The sequence below is a fragment of the Sapajus apella genome, unplaced genomic scaffold, assembly GCF_009761245.1.
Source record: "Sapajus apella isolate SASKATOON/1434 unplaced genomic scaffold, GSC_monkey_1.0 scaffold18, whole genome shotgun sequence".
Taxonomy (NCBI): domain Eukaryota; kingdom Metazoa; phylum Chordata; class Mammalia; order Primates; family Cebidae; genus Sapajus; species Sapajus apella.
Window position 1 is genome coordinate 13038046 of NW_022436958.1, and position 19588 is coordinate 13057633.

Consider the following 19588-nt stretch of genomic DNA (forward strand, 5'->3'; position numbering starts at 1 on the left):
TGCTGTACAAAATCTGAGTCTTTCTTGTACCTGGTTTGTGGTTATGAAAGGTTATTAAGCCTAAGGACCTCTTTACAATGTGTCCCCAGCCTAAAACCCCCTACTTACTTAAAATCTCTTTATCCCAAATGTCTACAGTATCAGTCGTAATGATACCTTTTCATGTTCATTTGTTTAGATATGCCACACTTCTGCAGGCCTTTGGCAACCCTCCTGGACTAGGCTGCTCTTGTTAATCACATGGATGTTGTGAGTATTATGTTCACAAGTGGATGTAGACAAGATATTTTTATTTAACTATAAATCTTCACCACATGAGCTACTCATGCTTAGCAAAAATATATTAAGCATTTGTGATCTGGAGTTTCATTAATCTCAGAGATTACGCTGCTTGTTCATTGGTTAAATAATGTGGTTTCAGTATCTTCCCTTAATCATATTGACTTTTTATGAAAGAACTTTTGACATAAAGCTGTGTCCCAGAATGTTTTGACATAGAGGTAGCTGCTGAATTTAATTTGCGATTGTGGATTCATTTCATCTTGTATGCTTTTACGTTATAGGTTTCTTAATGCCGTCAACGTGAAACTGCTTCAGATGGCTTTGAGCCCTAATTTGTGGTTCTGTTCACTGAAGATAAGCAGCAATTTTTTGTTGATTTTATTTTCTTATGGATCACCAATAGGCCTAAATAACCTCCTTAGTTGTACTGGCAGGAATGAGTAAAAAGACACGGGATAAGGAGGAGGGAAGGAAAAAAGGAAAGAAAGAAAGAGCGAGCAAGTATGAGAAAGAAAAAGAGGAGGGAAAGAGGAAAGAGAGAAGTGTCTTGGGAAGGTGATATAGGTCACTAATTACTTTAGAGCTGCAAGCTTTCTGCACAATAATTTATTTGTAAGCCCAGAGTTAGAAAGGGACCATCTTCAGAATTTCAAAAGCAAGTATATAGTGGGCTTGTGTGGCTGGTCAGCACCACTTTTCTCCTCCCTAACTTTAATGATCAAAGGATGAGAAAGTTGTCAGATCTCTTTCTGGATCTTAAGTCAGTCTCCTGTGTGACTGATTTGAAGAGTCATAGTGAAAATTTCCCAACATAAAGCAAAGGACATCTGACCAGCAAAGTCTTTGGGAGTTAAAACAGAATGAGAGGCTAGAAAGAATTGATGATGAAAATACTTCTTTCAAAGAGAGAAGCATCTCAGAAAAATCCACAGAACCACAGAATCTTAGACAGCACTCTCAGATGATTGTATTAGTCATGTTATTTGTGCTTTTTTTTTTTTTTTTTTTAATGGAGAAACTGAGACTGGGAGAGGGGAAGAGACATGCCAAAGCTGCTCAGTATGGGGCTGAGCAAAGCCATGCAGCCTGGGTCCTTTTTATACTGTCATGCTCACTTTTTTTTTTTTTTTAAACAATCATAGGCAAGTCAGGGCTGGTTGCATATCATCAAATGAAATGGGGCAGACAGAATTTATTTCACTGAATGATTAAAGAAGAGCTGGGCCTAACATGAAGTTTAGTTTTTGGGGGTTTTGAAAAGGTAAATTTTTCAGGGCCATGCCAGATTCCCTGTGTGCAGGAAACAGAAGCAGCATTTCAGATGGAATGCAGGGAACCTGGGACAAATTTTCCTTCCTTTCTGCCCTTTGGCTTTAGGTGCTGGAAAGGGAGTCGGTGAAGCCAGAGTAAATCTCTTTCACTTCAAAATCATAACTAGGCATTGCTGTTGATTTCTCCTCCCTTTGGGAAACTCTTAGAGAATATTTCTGGGAACCATAGAGAGTGGGTGTCTCAAGAGCATCAGAACCACTAAGTTGAAATACATTCACACGTTGGTCTGTAAGGTATAGTCCTAGATGTATTACCGCAGGATTAGCAGAACTTCTTGGGGCACTTGCTTCAATTGACGTTGACTTTTTGTAGAGCCCTTTTCTTTGCTAGAATCAAGGAGAAGAGGAGGTCAGAGAGTGTTCTTTCTACCTTCATTGTGCTTTGGTGTCAGTATGGAGATGCACAGGGAGAGCTAAAAGAGTGAAATGAAGAAAATCCATTTAGCAAATATTTATTGCATGCCTACTTGGACTCACCTTTCATGTACCATGATTTGGTTTCGGTTTGGGCAAAAGGAAAGGGACACAGAAAGGTACATAGGTTAACGACAAGTGAAACATGATTGCTTAGGTCCTTTCTCCAGGCAAGGGGTTAGAGGCAGCTTGATTTCTCAACCCCTGGCAGCTCTAGTGGGTGCAGGGCCAAAGCCCCACATTTTGCCTCCTTCTTCTTTTCCACAGATGGAAGTGAAGTGAACTCATTGGCAGCTACACACCAAGGAGGAGAAAGGCTTTGAAGCGCTTTTAGAGCTACTTAGCAAGGAGAGTTACTGCTAAAGACTGGGGACAACGTATTTCCATCTTACAGATGTGCAGTTTGTTAACTGCGCTTGGCCTTGCCCCATTAAATTAGCCTTCCGTTCGTGGTAGCTTGTTGAATGAATTGCTAGGGCTCTGCGTCATTGCTGCTTGGCAGGCAGTTTAGTAGGACACTTTGGTAGCAAGCACCAAAACAGAATACAGAGACTTCGAGTGTCTCAACGTCTGCCCAAAGCCCTCAGCTCCTGGGAACTGATGCTATTATTTATTTATTAAAATTTTTTTTTCTATGGTGCATTCCATTGTAGTGACAGACCAAGAACAATTATGGATCAGGAACTGTACTGCTTATTTAATTATATTTCAGAGTTTTCTTTTTACTAGGTTCTAGATCTCCAGTGAATTAAGTGGCCCACAGCCTCTCATTTCTATGTATGTCTGGGTTGCTTCCTCTTGAGCCAGACTTAGGATTCAAAGGGTCCCATAGACTCTTATTCAGGACAGTGAATGTCTTTGGCTACAGAGATTCTAAACTGCGAAGTAACCTTGGGAAACTGGGGCTCTGTGGTCAGTTTAATGAGGTACTAAGACCCAGGAAAAGTACTAAGGCTCTGTGGTCAGTTTAATGAGGTACTAAGACTCAGGAAAGGTACTAAGCAATATATTCATTAATATCATTTTATTAAAAATCACTGGGTCTTAGTATCTTTCCTTCTTTTCTGCCCTTTGGCTTTAGGTGCTGGAAAGGGAGTCGGTGAAGCCAGAGTAAATCTCTTTCACTTCAAAATCATAACTAGGCATTGCTGTTGATTTCTCCTCCCTTTGGGAAACTCTTAGAGAATATTTCTGGGAACCATAGAGAGTGGGTGTCTCAAGAGCATCAGAACCACTAAGTTGAAATACATTCACACGTTGGTCTGTAAGGTATAGTCCTAGATGTATTACTGCAGGATTAGTAGAGCTTCTTGGGGCACTTGCTTCAATTGACATTGACTTTTTGCAGAGTCCTTTTCTTTGCTAGAATCAAGGAGAAGAGGAGGTTAGAGAATATTCTTTCTACCTTCATTGTGCTTTGGTGTCAGTATGGAGATGCACAGGGAGAATGTATGTGAGCTAAAAGAGTAAAATAAAGAAAATCCATTTAGCAGGTATTTATTGAATGCCTGCTTGGTGCCAGATGCTGTAGATATGGTAGTGAACAAATCACTGTTCCTGTTCTCTGGGGATATGTTGTATTGAGGGGAGAGGACAGACCAATAGACAATATGTTTCTCATGTTGGCAAATGCTGTACAAAAACAAATAAATGAAGGAGGGTGAGGAAGAAGGAAGGAAGAGTAAGCAAAGCAAGCCGGCAGGGAAGCGGGGTGGGGAATGCTGGGGTTATTATTTTGTGAAGTATGTTTCCGAGAAGGGGACATTGAGCAGACATCTGAAGAAAGGAGAGAGAGCCCTGTGTAGTTGAGCTGGAGAAGGATCGGGCATAAGGCTCAGTGGGATGGAGTCAGCTTCTCCCTGCGGCTCTTCTCTGCAGTCACATCTTACTACCTCGGCCGCTTCTGATTTGTAAGTTGGCTATTCTCATTTTAACCATAGTTTTATGAGGTGGCCACTATTAGATGAAAATTATGCCTAGAATGTGCTTTATTAAAGCAGTTCTTGCTGTTTTTGTTGTTAAGCTCCAAATCCATCATATCTCAATTACATGGAATTCTGATTTTTTAGAAGGCTGCAAAAAAGACTCTAGCTTACCAAACTCTTTATCGCTTCTAAGGTATCTATAGGCCTGGAAAACTATTCCTTGGGGGATGGGAATGCTCACATAAATGTAGAGTTGTTTTACTGCCCCTGCAATTCAGATCGCTAGAGAGTATTCATCTGAAATAAAAGTAGGTTTGCTTGGGGATAGATTTGAATCAATGATATAACTTGAAGTTATGCCAACAACCCCATTCTCTCATAGTATATGATGTGGCAGAGGGAAAAGTTGGTATAGGAGGAGGCAAAGGAATGCAAGAGCTTTGCATTAGTCAAATCTGGAAGCAAGCCAGGATCCATCTTGAGACCGTGTAGTCAATCTGGGTTGTCAATCACTGTCTACCAGCCCAGGGCTACTTGATCAAGGTCTTTGGAATTGTTGTGCTGGAGTGAAGAATAGTGAGGCATGCAAGGTTAAGAATACGCTATATTCATAAAATATTTTTAAAACAAAGTTATTTTAGAATCATGGAAAATATTTACAGCAACCATCAACTGTTTGAAGATTACTTGTAGGGCCGGGTGCAGTGACTCATGCCTGTAATCCCAGCACTTTGGGAGGCTGAGATAGGCAGATCACTTGAGGTCAGGAGTTCAAGACCAGCCCGGCCAATATGGTGAAACCCCGTCTCTACTAAAAATACAAAAATTAGCCTTGCATGGTGGTGCATGCCTGTAATCCCAGCTACCTGGGAGGCTGAGGCACGAGAATTGCTTGAACCTGGGAGGCAGAGGTTGTAATGTCAAGATTGCGCCACTGCTCTCCAGCCTGGATGAGAGAGCAAGGCTTTGTCTCAGAAAAAAAAAAAAAAAAATGACTTGTAGTTATGACTGATTTCCCCAGGGTCCCTTTATAATGTCAATTGTAAACTATTTTTTTTGTAAGTTTTGGGAATTCCTTTGTTAAAAGGATATTGTTTAGTGAGCTTTGTGTGTATATTTAAATATGGGTAGGTATAAATAAAGAAATGTATATTTTTGACTGGGCACAGTTGCTCACACTTGTTATTCCAGCACTTTGAGAGCCCAAGGTGGGTGGATCACCTCAGGTCAGGAGTTCAAGACCAGCCTGGCCAACATGGTGAAACCCCGTCTCTACTAAAAATATAAAAATTAGCCAGGGATGGTGGCAGGCGCCTGTAATCCCACCTACTCTGGAGGCTGAGGCAGAAGAATCACTTGAACCCAGGAAGGGGGGGTTGCAATGAACCGAGATCGTGCCCCCGCACTCCAGCCCGGGGCAACAGGTGGAGACCCTTCCCAAAAAAAAAAAAAAGGAAAAAAGTGTATATGTTTTTCCAAACTATTTCTATGGAGGCTTAAAACATTTTTAAAGAAAGAAGTAGGAAGCATCAGAAATGAAATGAGAGATAATTTACTAAGAGCCAGAGCTGATATCCTCTGTCATATTAAGGGGACAATTTACTTGATTCTCCCTGCCATCCCTCCCCACCCCAGGCTGGGAGTGGGACCTTTTCTCTGTGCTTCCAGAATATCCCATGGATTCCTAATCATAGTCATGGCTACCTGCTAATACAGTATCTTTCCATGACATTCTGGAGGGCTGACACTGTGTCCTTGAGCTTAAAATTACCTGCAGTTTGCATGATGGCTGACACGTCATAGGGGCTTCAAGTATGTTTATTGACTACATAGAAGAATGAATGAGTTATTAAAATTTATATCTTATTTGGAACTTTCTGGCAACCAAAGCAAAAAAAAAAATGTATTGGTTTCACGGTTTCACATGCATATAAGTCTAAACAGAGCATTATTTCAGAAGTTACATTTTTCTCTCCTTGGTGCTAAGTTTCTGAAAGTATCTGATGAAACATGGTATAAAGGCAGTGAGTTTCATAAGAAACAACATTTTCAGTATTTCATAAGCTACCAGTGCCCTGGACTAAATGAAAGAATTACCACGGCTTTTGATAGTACCTTACAGCCAGAGGCCAACTCCAGCACCCAGAGATTCCGAGTCTTCATTAGCTGCTTAGCAGATCACCATTAGAACATCTCATTCCCAGATAGCAATGGGTCCACGAGCCATCTTATTTTATGTCGCTGGATTTTATTTTCATGATTGCAACTGTCTAATAGATACTCTACTGAAAGATTTTACTGTGTTCATGGGCTGAAGCATTAGGTGAAGTGTACGAATTAAGGAAAAACATCCAGTAGAAAACAAATTGTGAGGATGCTGCATTTCAGAAGGGCATGGCTCCTCCAGATTCTGCAGAGGCATTTGCCCTCGCTGAATTAAAAGCTTTGTGAGAAAATAATTATTTTGTGAAAACAAATGTGAATACTGGTGAAAGTAAGCTAATGAATATTGGCCCAATTAAAAAATATTTTTAGGCAGCTTCTTCTATGAAGAAGGAACAGTGCTAGTAAGTACAAAGATGTAGTTGCTGAAGGAAAGACGATTGATTGATTTTTGCTGTGTATATATGGGCTGAGATAGAGAAAGAGGACAGAGAGGAAAATTAAAAATCCTTTGATCCAGCAACAATAATTCTTCATTTAAATGTTTTGGATGGATGCATTTCCTTTTAAGTTGGATAATAAATTAGTAGAGAAAGGCAATGAGTAGTTGTGTTCTGAATTCCAAGGCAGTCTAAGGAGAGAGTGAAGACAGCAGACATTTATTGAGCATCTGCTGTTTTCTAGGCATTGTGTAAAGGGTTCTAGTTATTTTTTTTCTTTGAACTTTATAGTAATCCTATGAGTCAAAGAGGGGGAACTGGATGTGTGAGGTTAATTAAATAGTTAAGCTCATGCAGTTAGTGTATATGTCAAAGCCATGATTGAATCCACTTAAGTGTGTTCCAAAGTTCAGGCTGCTATTATTTTATTTTTAAGATACTCCAGTGGTTTTCTATCTGCAAGTAAGGGACCTACAGGGGCTTCGGAGAGATTGCAAAGGGCTCATTTAAGTGTACATCTGGCTTATCTATGTATAAGAAAATATGAATCTCTGAAATATATGTATGTCTCTATTTTAAAAATATGTAAGTATTTCAAATTTTACCAATTAAAATTTTATTTAAAAACATTTTGTCTAGAAAATAAATTCAACAAGAGCAGAGATTTTTGTATATTTTATGTGATATAATTCATGTGCTTAGAACCATGCACAGCATAGCAGATGCTCAATAAATATTTATGCATACAAGAGTGAAACAATCCTTATAGTTCTTTAAATACACCAGAGTTTATTTAATCAAATTTTCACTAGTAGATATTTAGATTATTTTTATTTTTTCTTTCATAAACAACACATCTGTACTATAAATAAATTCCTATACATGTATCTTTGCACCTTACAAAGAAATATTCTATTATTTTATTCTAAAAGTTTACTGGAAGTAAACTTGCTGGGTCAAAGGAATATATATTTTGAATTTTAACACAACCTTTCTGGGGCAATTTGGTACGATATATCAACGCCACTACCTTTAATACCATGTAAAATTATCTGTTTCACTTCAACCTGGCTGACACTAGGAGTTAATCTTTTCACTCTTTACAAAGTATCATTAAATTCCAAAATTCAGAAGGCTTATTGCTTCCTCTGAGTCTCTATAAATATATTATTCTGCTTAGAAGCTAGAATAATATCCTGTGGCTTCTTTCCTCCTGAGTTGAGTTTGTGTGATGACATTATTCAATGAAATTACTTTTTTAAAAAACACAAATTACATTCTCTTTTCTATTCTCTGAACTCTTGTTTGAATATATGGATTCAGACTTTTGTCATTGGTAAATATGAGCCTAAGGAGAGAAAGGAAGTCTAGAATTAGTTGCACATTATTAGCAGGGGGAATCTGACCACTTGCTGAGAAACAGTTTATGTATTGCTGAACAGCACTCCATGTGATTTCTTGCTCTAGGCCCAACCAGGCCCAACCAGTTTGAATGAAGGTGACTCCATAGTATGTTCATGTTGGCTATTAAAGATGTAGAGAAGAAGCTACTGACTTTGATCTTTGCCACATAAGCAGTGCAGATGTGGATGGGAAAATCCATGTGTGGCCAACAGATCTTTCCACCCAGCAAATAAAGAAAAGAGCATTGGCCTTTTGCATGGGTTTTCAGCAGAGGAGGTTTTCTTTTTTTAAGTAACACGGGGTCTTGCTCTGTCACACAGGCTAGAGTGCAGTGGTATGATCATAGCTTACTGTATCATCGACCTCCTGGGCTCAGGTGATCGACCTCCTCAGGCTCCCAAGTAAGTAAGTGGCTGGGACTACAGGGATGTGTACCACACTTGGCTCATTTTTGATTGCTTTTTGTAGAGATGGAGCCTTGCTATATTGCCCAGGCTAGTCTTGAACTCCTGAACTTCCTGGCCGCAAGCAATCCTTCTACCTTGGCCTCCTGAAGTGCTGGCACTACACAGGTATGAGCCACCGCACACGGCCATTAGCAGAGAACTTTAAGAACACACAGAAGAATGTGTTCAACATTCTCCAAAACAATCTTGGCAGTTTTATAAAGCAATATTCTCTTCTGTCTTATGCACATGAGGACTATGTAAACTATATTCCCCTTGCTGTTTACGAGGAAGTTCAGAACCAAATGTAAATCTTAATAGCTCATTCATTCATTTATTCAGTAAGGATACATGGAAGCCCTATGACATGCAGCACCGTGAAGTGCTGGCAGTCCTGAACTCAAGGTTACAGCGTCAGCCTTCCAGAAAAGTGGTTCGAGTTCCAGCTCGGGAAGGAATGGTTTATTGCCTCCTGGAGTCCCTATACTTTGGATGCTTGCCCTGGAAGGGGAGAGCACAGCTTTTCCCATGAAACATAACCCATTCTCCACTAAGCTTATTAGCACTAGAAAGGGGGCAGCTCATTTTCCTCTCAGGTGTACTCAAAGGCTGCTGTTGTCCAAGGGTGAAGGGCCCTTGGTGGCTTGATTAGCACACAGCCTGGCCTGTGCTGATTTTCAGATGGAGACCATCAGATACAATCTGCCGCTTCATTAGGTTGGCACTTTTCCTGCCCCATCTTGTAATAATGCCACTGGAGCACTTAATAATTTTAGGTAAATGCTGTAAGCATATGCTTCAGAGGCAACCTAGGGTCAGTGGTGACAGCTAGCAAGGCAAATCTTTTCTCATTCCCTGCACTGTTTAAAATATAACAAGCAAAGAGGTATCATAATGGGGAAAGTATAAGTATTAGAGGAGCAGAACTTACAGCAATGCAACGACTTTAAAAAAATCTCTCATTCAAATTTGCAGTGTTTCAACATCAAGGGGGCCATGAAATAAATGGGATGATTATTATGGACTTAAAAAAGAGAGCTTGTTTATCTTAGAGAAGAGAAGACAGAGAGAGGACTTAAGTATTTGAAGATAATGTAATATGGATCATAGTTACAAATTCCTCTCCATTTCCCATGAAAATGGGAGACAGATAAGTCTTACATTGGTTCAAGAAGGAATTAGGTTAGAGTGTAAGAAGCACTTCCTAGGGACTGGAAAAGCCCATGGGTGGGAAGAAGAGAAGACTTAACCCTTTTTACAATTTCTTGCTTCCTTCCTTTCTTTATGTTGATTGGGGGCGGATTTTTTTTCTTTACTGGAACTGAATTCCAGAAGTAGTTTGTTGGGCTGACACCAGGCTCTGTATAAATTCACGAATGTGTATAACCTCCTCCCAGAGGACCATGTGCATGTGGGAGGGACTGGACAGGTTGTTCCATATTTCCTAGGTGACAAGCTGTGGTGGAAAAGGGCTGGGGACTCTGAGTGTTTGGCTTGTAGCCCACACCTAACACCATTTTTTCTCGGTCAGTGCTGGTGATGCCAAGGCAATGAGCGAGCTTTTGGCTCAGTGCTTTGCATGACACGGGGCTCCCTTAAAGAACCAAAGTGTGGGGATTGCCTTCAGGGCAGGGCTGCTGGGAAGTGGCAGGGTGAGGAGGCTTCCTTCTGTCCCCATGATTCCCTCACGTAGGTTAGTGCTAAGTGAGGTCTGGAGAAGGTAGATGGGAGAAGTCTCATAGAGAGTTGAACTTGTAGGAATCGGGGGTGGCTGTTCAGGGCATGGCAACTGAATCCTTGATCCTCGGGGACTTAGGTAGATCTGACTCACACCTGCTGGACCATGAGGGCCAATGTCCCTTCCACACTCTTAGATTCAAATAATTTCTTTAAGCTCATCCTTGTATTTAGAATGCTAGTACTTTAGTAGCATTGGTGTTATATTTCCCACACTGGCTGAAAGAAGGTTTTTTCTCACTTTTATGATTGGGTGACCAAGAAAATAAAGGCCTGGTGAATTTTCACAAAATCCAGCATCATGGCACAAGTTCTTTCTCTCCATCCTTGAATTTTCTTTCTCCAGAGAAAACTTTTCTCCATTTGTTCTATCTTAGATCATCAGTTAGGTATAAAAGATGAGAGGAAGCTGCAGTTTGCAAAAATAAACAAACACTTTAGAAGGAGTTTGGGCCGGGCATGGTGGCTCAAGCCTGTAATCCCAGCACTTTGGGAGGCCGAGGCGGGTGGATCACGAGGTCAAGAGATCGAGACCATCCTGGTCAACATGGCGAAACCCCGTCTCTACTAAAAATACAAAAAATCAGCTGGGCATGGTGGCGCGTGCCTGTAATCCCAGCTACTCAGGAGGCTGAGGCAGGAAAATTGCCTGAACCCAGGAGGCGGAGGTTGCGGTGAGCCGAGATTGCGCCATTGCACTCCAGCCTGGGTAACAAGAATGAAACTCCATCTCGGAAAAAAAAAAAAAAAGAAGGAGTTTGGCCAAAACATAAAGAAAAAACAATGTTTAGATGTCCCATCTGCAAATTTTACGACAGAGACACATATTTATTTGGTGCCTACTGTGTGTTACTAGGTACTGATAGATAACAGTAACAAAGTCCCTGTCCTCATGGAGCTTACCTTCTAATGTGAAAGGCCAACAAAAATCATGAGGTGGTGGTGAGTAATGAAGAAACCACTAAAACCGGATAAGAGATTGACAGGGTAGAATTTTTTTTAGATAAGCTGGTCTGGGCAGGCCTTTCTGACTAAGTGACATTTGGGCAGAGAGCTGAGTGAATTCAGGAAGTAAGCCATGTGACTATCTAGGGCAGAGCATTCGAGGAGTTGGAAACTGTGTGTGCAAAGGTTCTGAGGCAGGGCCCCAATGTACTTGATGCATCCACATGGAGTACAGAGGGGAGAGAAATCGAGGAGATAGCCAGGGTTCATCACATTGATTTGCTAGTAAAGGAAGCAGTCTTACCTTGTCTGCAGTGTTCTTGCCCTGCAGTTTTTTCTGAGTACCTTTGCATGTGCCAATCAGGTAATGACCTCCTTGAAAGCCTTGCTGAATGTGTTTGCTGGCTTCAGTGCACAGGCAAGTTAGCCCTGACAGTTCATCCATAAAGAAATTTAAAAGGACTGTGCAAAGGAATTTGGAATATCTGCGGTAGGTTTATTAGGCTTATCACAAGAGACTTCATTTTATTTAGATTTTGCATTTTAAAAAAATAAATTAAATGACTACAGGCTTCTGCCTATTTATTATTTAAATAGTAATTCGTAAACATGGTAAAAATGCAAGTCTTACAAAAAGGTATTTAGTGAAAGTAGGTCTCTCCTGCTTCCCTGTACTTCTTTCTAGAAGCATATTACCTTTTTAATAGTAAAAAGAAAAAAGTAAGAAAGATTTCATGTAACAAATGCAAAATAACATGGCAGAAATAAATTCAACATATCAGTAATTCAGAAACTATGGACACATTACATTCACTTGGAATGCAAAATGTTGAATGGCTTTACAAATCTGATTCATTGCTATGTAATTCCTAATGACATTTCCAGAATAACAGAACAAAATGATAGAAAATATATAAAAGATACAGAAAATAAAAGACACACCAAACAATTAAAAAAAAAGCTGACATGGTAATCCTGACACCAGAGACAAAGGGAACAATTCATAGTGAATTGTTAGCAGGTAATTGGTTATGTTCTTAGAATGTAAATACTCCTCTTTTTATATAAATATTAAGATTGTGACTATATATGTTGCTTTGCATCTTGCAGGGCTTGGAGCACTTCCATATTAGTAAGCTTGGAGCTGCCTAATTCTTGTTAATGTTTAACTATAGGAGGAGATTGTAGTCATTCCCACTTTGATGGACATTAAGGTTGTTGTATCATGTGTTGTAACAATCAATATCGTGATGAAAATCCTTATACATTTGTTAAGTGTATCTATAAGAAAAATTCCTGGAAGTGGATTGGAAGCAAAGGGGAAATGTATATAGATACCTACTTCCCAAATTCTGTTCATATACGTTCTGCCATGGCCAAGCGTCCCGTTTCTCACATCCTCATCAACACAGGGTGTTACTGTTCTTTTGTATTTGCAATATCATTGAAAAATCCAATTTCATTGTAGTTTAACTCACATTTCTTTCCAAGTTAAGTTGAATTCAGAGATAAAAAATATTGCATTTTGGTCAAGGAATGCTGTTTGTAGTAACCCTGATTCTTTGAAATTTATTGGGACTTCCTGAAAACCTAGTACATGGTTAATTTTATGAATACTCCATGTACTTAAAAAAAAGAAAAGAATGTTAATTCTGTCCATAGGGAGTAAGGTTTTAAGCATATTTTTAGATTCATCTTGCAGGTCACGTTGTTCATATCATCTGTAGTCCTGCCAACTTTCCACTGTGGGATTTTCCATTTCTCCTTATAGTTGTCAGCTTTTCCTCTAAAGTTTTGCAGGCTGTGTTGTTTAGGGACTTCTTCTTAGTGCATTGCCACTATGAATTGTTCCCTTTGTCTCTGATACCCAGTATTACCATGTTGGCTTTTTTTTTTAAAAAAGTGTTTGGTGTATCTTTTTCATTTTCTGTATCTTTTACATATTTTCTATCATTTTGTTCTGTTATTCTGGAAATGTCATTAGGAATTACATAGCATGAATCAGATTTGTAAAGCCATTCAACATTTTGCATTCCAAGTGAATGTAATGTGTCCATAGTTTCTGAATTACTGATATGTTAATTTATTTCTGCCATGTTATTTTGCATTTGTTATATGAAATCTTTCTTACTTTTTTCCTTTTGACTATAAAAAATTCCAACCTTCTGTTGCATTATCAAGTTTTCTCTTATTCTTCTTTACTCCCTGTACCTAATTGGAAGCTGTATTAATATCCTAGGGCAACTATAACAAAGTAAAACAAGCTGGGTGGCTCAGAACAATAGAAATTTATTGTCTCATTGTCCTGGAGGTTAGAAGTCTGAAATCAGGGTGTCAGTAAGGCCATGCTTCCTCTAAGATCTGCAGAGAAATCTTTCTTCTCCTCTTTCCAGCTTCTGGTGGCTTGCTGACAGTCTTTGGTGTTCCCTGGCTTGCAGCTGTGTAACTCCAGTCTTGTCTGCACAGTGAGTTCGTAGCTGCTGGAGAGAAAATAGTACTAATTTGGAACTCTCACACCTGTACTGTTACAATAATTAACTGATAACGTTGAGACTTGGTCTGCTATCATTTACCTTATAGATTCCTGTATATGTAACCCTGCTGTGTATTGGAAACTTGTGCTCAGCTTTTAAAAAATACTGGTGTTCTAGCCAACTTAAGATCAGTTAAGTTTGAATCTTGGTTGGTGTGGCTCTGGACATTGGCATTTATTAAAAGCTCCCCAGGTGATTTCATCATGCAGCCAGGGTGCATCGGGGTAGACAATCTGGACAAATGTATGTTGAACATCAGCTGGGTGCAGCTGGCTCTGCACTGGGCCTGGGAGGCGCACCTGAAGAAGGCCCATGGGCAGCCTCCTTGCTTTTTCCAGGAATGGGATCCTGTGGCATTTATGAGGGTCTTACACCAGGGCTCAGTTAATATTTGTTAACTGGTTGATTGAATTGCAGATCACTGATAAGGGGCCTGGGATACCAGTGAAAGCAATTATGAGTGAGAAGGGAATTGGAGGGTGCCAGCCGAATATTAAATTAGGGTAACTGGATAGGAGATACTGCATCCTTAAAATGCAAACCTTGTTTTTGCCAGTTTCTTTTGTGTTTGTTGTATATAATGCTCATCAAAGTCTCCCCCCATAGACAACTCTCTCTTATTTCTTGTCTTTTTTAAAAAATATGTGCTAATTTTAGACACAGGATCTCTCTATTTTGCCCAGGCCAGCCTTGAACCCCTGGGCTCAAACAGTCCTCCCAACTTAGCCCCCCAAGTAGCTGGGACTAAAAGTACATGCTATTGTACCCAGCTTTCTGCCCCTTGAACTAAATATATTTTTTTAATCGGCTTTTTCCTTCTTCATTTGACTACAAGCTACATATTTTAATTATATTCTTTAGTGAGTACTCTTATTTTTAAAACTTAATAAACTTTTTACTTTACAGTAGTTGTGGATGTGTGGAAAAGTTGAAAAGATAGTATGAAAAGTTCACGTATACCTCACACTCGGTTTCTGCTATTATTCACATCTTACACCAGTATGGTACATTTTTCACAATTAATGAGCCAATAACAATGCATCCATATTTATTCAGATTTCCTTAGTTCTTTTCCTTTTTTTCATTATCTCTCCCACAATCCCATCGAGGATATTATATTTATGGACTACACTTTAAGAAATATGCACGAATCCATTTATTTCCCAGCCAAGTTTAACTATTCTAATTGGTAGCTTCCTGTTTCTATAAGATGAGGCCGTTAACACACTCTAATTGTCACTTTGTTTTTCCATCTCAACTTCTTGGCTCATTGTAGGTAAACCTTTTTTTAGGACAATGAGTTTATAATCTGGGCAGGGAGCTTCAGTGAGCAATGGTAGTTCTTCTTGGTCTTCTTATGCTGAAAACTACAAGTCTACACCATGTTTTGACTATACGATTTGAAAAGTTTAGAAATTTGTGTTCTATAATTGCAACATATGATGAAAAAAAAAAAAAAAAAAAGAAATCACACCACCATTACCCTAAAAGAATGACAAGGGAAATTAGCTGTGGGCAACAATAACTTGTCTTATCAATCGCAGAAGTTCTAGACCAGATCTCTCCTTCCAATTGTCTCTTCTGAGAAGCATAAAGACAGAATCATCATGAGATGCAGTAAATAACCCCCACAGAGTTTAATTGTTTTTAAATTGCAATTATAACTAATTAAATGCTAAGATGTGAACAGCTGCACAAGAATATTTAACAGATTTCTTGGCATCATCCCCACTTTTAATATTACTTTTAAAAGGCTAGCTATGGAAATACATAGTGAGTGGTTATTTTATGCTTCTCACATCAGAAACTGAAAAAGCAACCTGGAAATTGGCAATGAAAGGATTCTCTGGTTTTTCTAAGTCTCTCATTTTAGGTCTCTCTAGCCAGTGAAGAGCCACAGAACTCAGTGTAATTGAGTAAGTGTGGTCAGCAGGTCCTGAGAGATGAGATGAGATCAGTTCAAACTGCCTGATAAGGGAGGTCTTTGTGGCAGATTCTTTCATTTAACATATATATATTAAGCTCCTACTGTGTACTCATCACTATGTTAGAACTGAGCCCCCAGGGCAACATAGATGATGACTTTTGCCTCAGAGGAGGTTGTAGTATGGTGTGGGAGATAGATTGGTTCATCAATGGCTTCAGCTTAATGCAGAGAATGGCAACTATGGCCTGTGAGCTGAAGCCAGCCTTCTGCCGGTTTCTGTATGGCTCATGAGTTCTGAATGATTTTTATGAAGAAGAAAGAAAACAGTAATTGGGATGGGGTCTTTGGGCACTGTCTCTTTTTGGCATTTCTGTCCAATGTGGAGCCTCTATCTGGCCCTTTAGATGAAAGACTAGTTTTTCTCTTTTTTATTTTATTTTATTTCATTTTTTTTGAGGCAGAGTCTTCTCCTATCACCAAGCTTAGAGTGCAGTGGCGTGATCTCAGCTCACTGCAATGTCCACCTCCCACGTTCAAGCAATTATCCTGCCTTAGCCTCCCAAGTAGTTGGGATTACAGGCACCCGCTACCATGCCTGGCTAATTTTTGTATTTTTAGTGGAGACAAGGTTTCACCATGTTGGCCCTACTGGTTTTGAACTCCTGGGCTCAAGTGATCCACCCACCTCAGCCTTATAAAGTGCTGGAATTACAAGCATGAGCCACTGTGCCTAGCCAAGACTAGTAGTATTTTATAAGTAAGAATCACAGCATACTCATGAGGCTCTGGGAACACAGAGGAGGGACAACAAAACCTTACTGGGGAAATTAGAGATGCCACCCCCAGAAGAGGAGATACTGTAGAAACAGACATTTAGTGCCTTTTCCACTTGACATGCCTTCAAATACACCAACTTTCGTATCTTCCATCCCCGATTTTTATTTAAGATTTGGCTGTTCTTTCTACTGTTCACTCTGAAACCTGGTGTTAACTGCTCTGCTTGTCACTGTCCACTGATGGTGTTCCTTAATATGAAATCTATGGATGGGGCTTCAGAGGTCCTGAGAACCCCCTAAACTGAGAGTGAGCAGATGCATATGTGCATTTTTCTGGGAAGAGGGGTTCATAGCTTCCATCAGATGCTTTAAGTGGTTCGTCATTTGAAAATGTTGAGAAACGCAGTTTTAAATTAAGCTCCTCAGAATTAAACTTGGTACCACGGATGGTGGGCTCTGACTACAGAATCAAGCAGAGTGATTATGAGCTTCCTTCTTTTAATCCAGGCCAAGTTTCCAATAACTTCATCCATTTATAGGATATTTAGAGAGAAACTCTTCTCAAACTACTGTATTGTGTGCTGGGACTATATATACAGTTGCACTCTTAAGAGGACCTGGGATATCAGAGGATATCTGCCTGGACACTCAAGAGAGCAGAGTCTGAGAAAAAAAATTAAGATGTTAACAATTTATTTGGAAGGTGCAAGTCCAGGGGGCAAGAGTGAGGGAAAAGAGAAGTGAGACAGAGAAAGATACAGTGAGCACACTGGGATGCTTTATTGCGCTGACTGATGACTTCCGGCAAGCCTGAAGAACCACATCTGTCTCTTCTGCAGCTAATGCACGAGGGTCACAAGGACGGGCTACGTGTTGAAGCAGCCCATAGGAGAGAGAAAGAGGGGTGGATGTATCTGCCAGCCTCCCTCCCTTCTCCCTTTTAACATCAGCAACACTTTGTACCATGAGCAGCTAACGCTACCTCACTTGAAGTTGGCATCCCCCGCCCCTCAGAGACTTCTCAGGAAGCTCCGTGGTGTTGTACGTTGTATTCTGGTCAATGCAAAACAGAGTAGTGATGCAGTGAAAGTGAGGGTGCCAGTCAAAAGAAAGAGAAATAAAGGCAGTGCTGTCAGGAATCTGGGAAGGTGCACAAGAGTTTTTCCCAGTAGCAGGGGAGGCAGACCTCCGAAGAAACAACAGGTGACAGCTGGGGGCAAGGACCTTCTGGACAGAGGAAACATATGGCCAGAGGTGAAAACTCGAGAGGATAAGGTGTGCAAACTGAGACGGGGAAGAAGAATACACCATCCTGCTGAGACAGGGTATTCAAACTTCCATCTGCATGTCCATCTGATACTCTTAAGCCTCTATTCTGTGCCAGTGATGATATCAGGGAACAAAAACAGACATGGTCCTACCCTTACCCAGCTTAATATCCAATGCAAGGAACAGATATTAATCATGTAATTATACAAGCATGTGTAAAATTACAGTGACATGGCGTGTTCATGGGAGAATGAAGAGTAGACTGTGCTGTGAACCTTTATTGGGTAGAGTTAACCACGGTGAGTGAGGCCAGGCCCTCCAGGCTAAGTGGTGTATGCACTGAGATAGGAAGGAGACTAAGAGTTAAGAGCAAAAGAAAGGGAGGAAGGGGCACTGTAGTGGGGGATACCGTATCCAGAGACTCTGCAGCAGGATGGAGCATGGCAAATATGAACCACATGGCAGAAAGAAAGCCGTGTGGCCAGAGCCAGCAGAGGATGAGGGAGAACGGCAGGATGGGAGGTGGGCAGCAGGGCTGGGCCACACCAGGCTGTGTGAAATGAGTTTGCAGTTGTCTGAGGAGCAGTGGGAGCCTTTGGAGGCATTTATGTAGATAAGCATTATAGAGATCATTTGGAAGGACCAGTAAAGAGAACCCCTAGATATTAAACACCCTCTCAGTTCAGACAGTCTTGGCCAAATTGTGGCTGTTTGGGGCCACTCCTCAGAAACCCCAAATGGTAACAACCCCAAGGATGTGTGAAGGAAAAGCAACTCCAGGAAAATTCCTATAGTAACAAACAATAGGCATTAGAGACTTTAGGGCTGGTAGCTGTGGATTAGAAGACCCTATGCTTACCTGCTGGAACATATTTCAAATACTGTAGAATCTTCTATAAATTATTATTTCTTTTATTTCTTCACAACACAGGTAGGGCAAAAGAAACTCGAGGTATACACATGGAAAGTTCTAGAATTGAATCACGAATACGGGCCCCCTCCTGGGGCCTCATCTCTCCAGTGGGATTGCTGGGGATGGTCAGGTGAAGGGCTCCCCACAGAGTCTGAGACTCCAGAGCGGAGAAGCACATCCCCAGCTTCTCAGTGGTTCCCAAGCATTGACTCAGATTCTCTTTGAGCCTTGCTATGCCCAAGGCTCCGATGCCTACTCAGCTTCCAGGAGATTTGGGATTAATTGTGTGGCCCAAACTGTTACATATTCAAAAGAAAACAAAAACAAAAACAAAAAACAAAGCAGAAATCCCATTGTGAAGCAATTTGAGGAGGAAGAATTTTATCAATCCAACTGCTAAGTTGCCTTTAACTTGTGATAAACAGAGTAACCCAAGTCCTTAACCCAGGGGAAAGCATCTCTGAAGGACAGGCTTTGCCTCTTGAAAAGCTTTGGAAGGAATTGAAACGAATTCTCATCTGCTAGGAATTTATTTATGTATTGTGACTACCTCCAGTCAGATCATACTGTGTGATGCTTTGTTTGTGTTTTATTTTTTTATTTTTTTGTGACAGGGTCTTACTCTGTCACCCAGGCTAGGGTACAGTGGCACAGTCTCACCTCACTGCAGCCTCCGCCTCCCAGGTTCAAGTGATTGTCCTGACTCAGCTTCCTGAGTAGCTGGATTACAGATGAGCGCCACCACACCTGGCTAATTTTTATATTTTTAGTAGAGACAGGGTTTCGCCATGTTGGCTAGGCTGGTCTCGAACTCCTGACCTCAGGTGATCCACTCACCTTGGCCTCCCAAAGTGCTGGGATTACAGGCATGAGCCGCCACACCCAGCCTTGTGTGATGCTTTGGTGTGACTACAAGAGCTTCAGGATTGAGTAGGGCAGGCTTGGCTGATTGGCTGATTGCAAATTTATGCGCATGGGCCTGTGTGTGTGTGTGTGTGTGTGTGTGTGTGTGTGTGTGTGTGTTGTGTTTTGAGTGTGTGTGTATAGTCAGAGATGATTGCAGTCATGTGTTTGGAACTATG

At 40.6% G+C, this 19588-nt stretch overlaps 1 protein-coding gene across 3 annotated transcripts in view; it reads left to right on the top strand.

Annotated features, from left to right (window-relative positions):
- Positions 1 to 19588, top strand: part of LYPD6B (LY6/PLAUR domain containing 6B) — a 198132-nt gene that overhangs the window by 93400 nt on the left and 85144 nt on the right. For all 3 annotated transcript variants that reach the window (XM_032286344.1, XM_032286343.1, XM_032286342.1), the window contains one exon: positions 179 to 249. The gene's annotated coding sequence lies outside the window, so the exon portion shown is untranslated. The remainder of the gene's footprint in view (positions 1 to 178; positions 250 to 19588) is intronic.